Genomic DNA, 6,000 nt, shown 5'->3' with positions numbered 1-6,000 from the left:
CAAAGGCTCTACCTTCCCTGAACAGGGGTGTGGTGGCCAGGCTCTCCCCAATTCCCTGGGAATATGCTCCACCCTCTTTGGGGACTGAGGTGGCAAAACTCTTCTGGAGCATCGAGGTGGAAGGCCCACCCTCGACCTCCAGGGCAAACTCACCCTTTCCATGCATGAGGGTCACTTTGCTCTCCCAGCCCAAGACCTCTTGACTCCAGACCTCAAACTCCATGGCTCTGTCTTTGAAGAAATTTTTCCTTCAGTTTGTTCCTTGTCTGTCTCCTCCAGTCCAGACCAGCAGCAGCTTCATCTACAAAGATCTCACAAAAATTCTGTTGGCTTTGTGTAAAGCACACAGAGGTCAAAGATGTCAGACAATAGGACTTTCCACAAATCTTTTCTGGTAATTCCATCCCTAATCCTGTCTTGTACTGAAATGGCAGCTGGGTTCCATGTTTGGTTAAATCCTTTTTGGGCTATGGCTTCTGAGGCTTCACCCCCTGGAAGTCAGGAATTTTCTAATCCATCCAGTTTCTGGTTTCTTTGAACCCAAGAGTTCAGTTCTAACTTTATCTCTGCTCACATATTACTATAAGCTGCAAGGAGAAGCCATGCTATATCCACATCTTTTAATTTCAAAATCTCATCCACCAAATATCCCAGTTCATTGTATTCAAATTCTTCCTTCCATCTGACACCAGGACTCAATTTTACCAAATTATCTGCCACTTTAAAGCAAGGATTGCCTTTCTTACATTTTGCTACAACACATTTATCTTTTCTGCTCAAGGCATCATTAGAAGTATGTTTTGAGTCCATATTTCCACAGTCTCTTCAAAGCAGTTTAGGACTTTTCTATCAAGCTCCTCACAATTCTTCCAGAAACTTCCCCTTATCCATTTAAAAAGCCACTGATATTTGCAAACACTGCAGCCCCTCACCCCAATTTTCTGGTACAAATATCTATTCTGGTTTGCTAATGCTGCTGGAATGCAAAACACCTGAAATATGGATTGGCTTTTATAAAAGGGGGTTTATTTGGTTACACAGTTACAGTCTTAAGGTCATAAAGTGTCCAAGGTAATGCAACAACGCCAGGGTACCTTCACTGCAGGATGGACAATGGCATCCAGAAAACCTCTGTTTATCTGGGAAGGCACATGGCTGGCATCTGCTCTGTAGTTCTGGTTTCAAAATGGCTTTCTCCCAGGACATTCCTCTCTAGGCTGCAGTTCCTCAAATATATCACTCTTAGTTGCTCTTAGGGTGCTTTGTCCTCTCTTAGCTTCTCTTGAGTAAAAGTCTGCTTTCAAAGGCCATCTCCAAAATGTCTCTGTAAACTGCAGCTTCTCTCACAACTCCTGTGCTTTCTTCAAAGTGTCCCTCTTGGCTGTAGCAAGCTTGATCCTTCTGTCTGAGATTATATAGTTCTCTATTAAACTAATCAAGGCCCATGCTGAATGGGCAGGGCCACACCTCCATGGAAACTATCCAATCAGGGTCATCACCCACAGTTGGGTGGGTCACATCTCCATGGAAACACTCAAAGAATTACAATCTAATCAACACTGATACATCTGCCCACACATGATTACATCAAAGATAATGGCATTTGGCAGATATAATACATTCAAACTGGCACACTTTTCTTTCTTTTTCTTGCCTAAGTGCCCTTGTTAGAACTTCCAGCAAGATTTTGAATAACAGTGTTGACACTGGGCATCCTTGTCTTGTTCTTGATCTTACAGGGAAAGCTTTAAGTTTTTCCCCATTGAGTATGCTGCTAGCTGTGGGTTTTTAGTATATTACCTTTATCATATTGAGGAAGGTACCATTTATTCCCATTCTTTTCTGTGTTTTTATCAAAAAAGGATGTTAAATTTTTTCAAATGAGGTTTCTTCATCAATTCAGATGAACATTTGCTTTTTTTTCTGTTTGGATATATTGTGGTGTATTAGATTAATTGATTTCCTTGTGTTGATCCAGCCTTGCATACCTGGAATAAATCTTACTTGGTCATAGTGTATAATTATTTTAATTTGCTGCTGGATTCAATTGGTAAGTATTTTGTTAAGCATTTTTTGCATCTATATTCATTAGAGATTGGTCTATAATTTTCTTTTCTTGTATTTTCTTTGCCTGACTTTGGTTTCAGGGTTCTCTTGGCTTCACAGAATGAATAGGTAGCTTTCCATCCTCTTCATTTTTTTTGAGGATTTTGAGCAGGATTGGTTCTAATTCTTTCTTGAATGCTTAGTAGAATTCACTCATGATGCCACCTGGTACTGGACTTTTCATTTTTGGGAGCTTTTGATGACTGGTTCAATAACTTTACCTGTGGTTGGGTTGTTGAAATTGTTTATTTCTTCATGCTTTTCTAGGAATTTGTCCATTTCATCTAAGTTGTCTAGTTTATTAGCATATAGTTGTTCATAGTATCCTTTCAGTATCTACTTTATTTCTGTGGGGTCAGTTGTTATGTCCTGTTTCCCATTTCTGATATTTATTTGCACGCTCCTGTTTTTTGTTGGCCTAGCTAATGGTCCATCAATTTTATTGATTTTCTCAAAGAATCAGCTTCTGCTTTTGTTGATTTTCTCTATTGTTTTCATGTTCTCAGTTTCATTTATTTTTGCTCTAATCTTTGTTAGTTTTTCCTTCTGTTTGCTTTGGGTTTAGTTTTCTGTTCTTTCTCTGGTTCCTCCAGGTGAACAGTTAATTCCTCATTTTTTGTTCTTTCTTCTTTTTAAATACAGGCATTTAAGGCAATATATTTTGCTCTCAGCACCAGCTTTGCTGCATCTAAAAAATTTTGACATGTTGTATTTTCCTTGTCATTTGCCTTGAGATATTTACTAATTTCTCTTGTAATATCTTCCCTCTCCCACTCTTTAAGAGTGTTGTTCAGTCTCCATATAATAGTGAATTTCCCAGCCTTCTGCCTGTTATTGAATTCCAGCATCATTGCGCTATTAACAGAGACAGTGTTTTGTGTAATATCAATATTTTTAAATATATTGAGATTTGTTTTGTGACACAACCTGTGGTCTATCCTAAAGAATATTCCATGTGCACTTGAGAAAATTGTTTATCCTGCTGTTGTGTGATGTAGTGTTCTATAAATATCTGTTAGTCTAATTCATTTATCATACTATACAATATCTCTATTTCCTTATATATACCCTGTCTAAATGTTCTATCCGTTGATAAGTGAGGTGTATTGAGGTCTCCAACTGTTACTGTAGAGGTGTCTACTTCTCACATCAGTGTTGTCAGTGTGTGCCTCATGTATTTTTGTGCACTCTGGGTTGGTTCATATATATTTATGTTTATGTCTCCTTGATGAATTGTTCATTTTATATATAGTATCCTTTGTCTCTTTTAATTTTCTTATGCTTGTCTCATTCATCTATTATTAGTATAGCCACCTCCACTCTTTTCTGGTTGTTGTTTGCATGTAATATCTTTTTCCAATCTCACATTTTCAACCTATTTTTGTCTTGTGTTTAAGGTGAGTCTTTTGTAGGCAGCATATAGATGGGTTCTGTTTCTTTTTATCCATTCTTCCAGTCTATATCTTTTTATTGAGCCATTTAATCCATTACAATTTAATATTATTACTGTAAGGGCAGTATTTTCTTCTATCATTTTATCTTTTGGATTTTGTCATATCTTATTTTTTCTCCTCCTTCCTTTTATGCTTCTTGATCATCTTCATTTCTACACTCTTCTCCAAACCTTTCTTTCTTGTATTTTCCAGCAGCCATAACAATCCCTTGAGTATTTATTGTAGAGAAGTCTCTTTTTCACAAATTCTGTCAGTGTCTGTCTAAAAATGTTTTAAAGTCTCCCCCATTTTTTGGTATTGGAATTATTTAGAAAAATTTTGAGGTTTCAATACATATTACCAAAATGTTTGCCAAAGAGGTTGTATGAATATTACACCCATCAACAGTTATGAGTTTCAAATTCATTTGAAGTGGGTGAGAGAGAAATGGAATTGGAGCATGACTAGCCAGCATTTAAACATTGGGGGCCCTTGGTTGCTCACAAATTTATCATCTTAGGACCTACAATAAGATCCAGTACAGACAACTCATGACACAAAAATATTTAATAATCAACTGAACCTCAATCAAATAGACCCTCACCAAAACATCCCTTAACACTAGCATCTATAAACATCCTTATCAGATTCTCTGATTTCAGATATGGTTCCAAAAATATAATGCAAGTTGATTGTCAAGTGAAATTGCAAATCTTATTTATATTATGTGCTAAAGTAGCACTGCTTTTACCAAGAGCAAAACCATTAACAAATGAGGATCTGACAGATTTGGATCTGACAAATAACAGAGAATCTTCAAGAATTATTTCAGGAGAGGTGTTTCAGAAAATAATTTGAATATCACCTAAAAGAGAGGTGTTTAAGGAATTTAATGAGGTTTTCTAATACTTTCACAAAAATTTTAAAAGACCCTGTGCCAGGTTGAATGTATTATGTCCCCTCAAATGCCATTAACTTTGATGTAATCTTGTGTGGGCAGATGTTATCAGTGTTGATTAGATTGTAATTCTTTGAGTGTTTCTTTGGAGACGCACACCACCCAGCTGTGGGTGATAACTATGACAAGATAATTTCCATGGAGGCATGGACCCACCCATTCATGGTGGGCCTTGATCAGTGGAGCCATATAAATGAGCTGACAAGCAGAAGGAACTCAGTGCACCTATGAGTGATGTTTTGAAGCAGAGCAACAACCAAGTGGGCACTTTGAAGAAAGCACAGGAGCTGCAGATGAGAGACAGTTTGAAGATGGCTGTTGAAATCAGACTCTTGCTCCAGAGAAGCTCAGAGAGGGCAAATATCCCAAATGCAACTAAGAGAGACATTTTTTAGGAACTGCAGCCTAGAGAGGAACATCCTGGGAGAAAGCCATTTTGAAACGAGAACTTTGGAGCAGATGCCAGCCACGTGCCTTCCCAGCTAACAGAGGTTTTCTGGATGCCACTGGCCATCCTCCAGTGAAGGTACCTGATAGTTGATGCATTCCCTTGGACACTTTATGGCCTTAAGACTGTAACTGTGTAACCAAATAAACCCCCTTTTATAAAAGCCAGTCCATTTCTGGTGTTTTGCATTCTGGCAGCATTAGCAAACTAGAACAGATTTTGGTACAAGAGAAGTGGGGTGCTTTTGCTGCTGAGTTTTCAAACACCAAACATGTTGGAATGGCTTTTTAAATGGATAAGGGGAAGATTCTGGCAGAATTGTGAGGAGTTTGATAGAAAAGGCCTAAACTGCTTTGAAGAGGCTGTTTGTGGAAATATGGACTCTAAAGATACTTCTGATGAGGTCTTGAACAGAAATGATCAATGTGTTGTTGCGAACTGGGAGAAAGGTGATCCTTGTTTTAAAGTGGCAGATAATTTCCCAAAATTGAGTCCTGGTGTCAGATGTAAGGAAGAATTTGAAAGTGACAACCTGGAATACTTATCTGAGGAGATCTCCAGACTACATGTGAATGATGTACCCTGGCTTCTCCTTGCAGCTTATAGTAAAATGCAAGCAGAGAGAGATAAGCTTAGAACTGAACTCTTGGGTTCAAAGAAACCAGAATCTGATGGATTGGAAAATTACAGGCTTCCAGGGGGTGGAATCCCAGAAGCTACAGCCCAACATGAGGATGTAACCAAACTTGGAACCCAGCCACCATTTCAGTACAAGCCAAGATTGGAAAAGAAGTTAAGCAGAAAGGATTTGTGGAAAGTCCTATTGTCTGACAGCTTTGACCCCTGTGTGCTTCATGTGAAGCCGACAGAATTTTTGTGAGATCTTTATAGACAGAGATGCTGCCAGTCTGGACTGGAGGAGACAGACAAGGAACAAATTGAAGGAAAAATTTCTTCAAAGACAGAGCCATGTAGGTTGAGGTTTGGAGTCAAGGGATCTCAGGCTGGGAGAACAGAGCAGCCCACATGCATGGAAAGGGTAAGCTTGCCCTGGA

This window comes from Choloepus didactylus, chromosome X, assembly GCF_015220235.1.
Source record: "Choloepus didactylus isolate mChoDid1 chromosome X, mChoDid1.pri, whole genome shotgun sequence".
Taxonomy (NCBI): domain Eukaryota; kingdom Metazoa; phylum Chordata; class Mammalia; order Pilosa; family Megalonychidae; genus Choloepus; species Choloepus didactylus.
The sequence above is the reverse complement of the archived record's forward strand: the minus strand, read 5'-3'. Positions refer to the sequence as shown.